This window comes from Penaeus monodon, chromosome 19, assembly GCF_015228065.2.
Source record: "Penaeus monodon isolate SGIC_2016 chromosome 19, NSTDA_Pmon_1, whole genome shotgun sequence".
Classification (NCBI taxonomy): domain Eukaryota; kingdom Metazoa; phylum Arthropoda; class Malacostraca; order Decapoda; family Penaeidae; genus Penaeus; species Penaeus monodon.
Genome location: NC_051404.1, coordinates 40,989,310 through 40,989,626, shown reverse-complemented (window position 1 = coordinate 40,989,626; position 317 = coordinate 40,989,310).

Below are 317 nucleotides of genomic sequence, written 5' to 3'. Positions count from 1 at the left end.
GTACATTTCAGTGTTGATCTGCTGTACCGTGACTAGTATGTCCCTCACTCGCACGTACTTACTCTTTGTGCACACTACTACAACATATCGGACCTCATCGGATATGTGTCTTCCGAGCCTGCATTGTGCATGAAGGCTTTGACTGCAACACGTCGACCTGAATATTGCGATCTCACCTTCCGCGCTGTGGCTGGGACATTCACGCGGTGATTGGTTGTCGTGTTCCCCTGTTCCAGCCCCTTCCTTCGCCGTCAGCTTTTGGCTGTTACACTTTTGTAAGTCGCTGTAGATTCGATTGGCCCCCTTTTCCCCCCTTT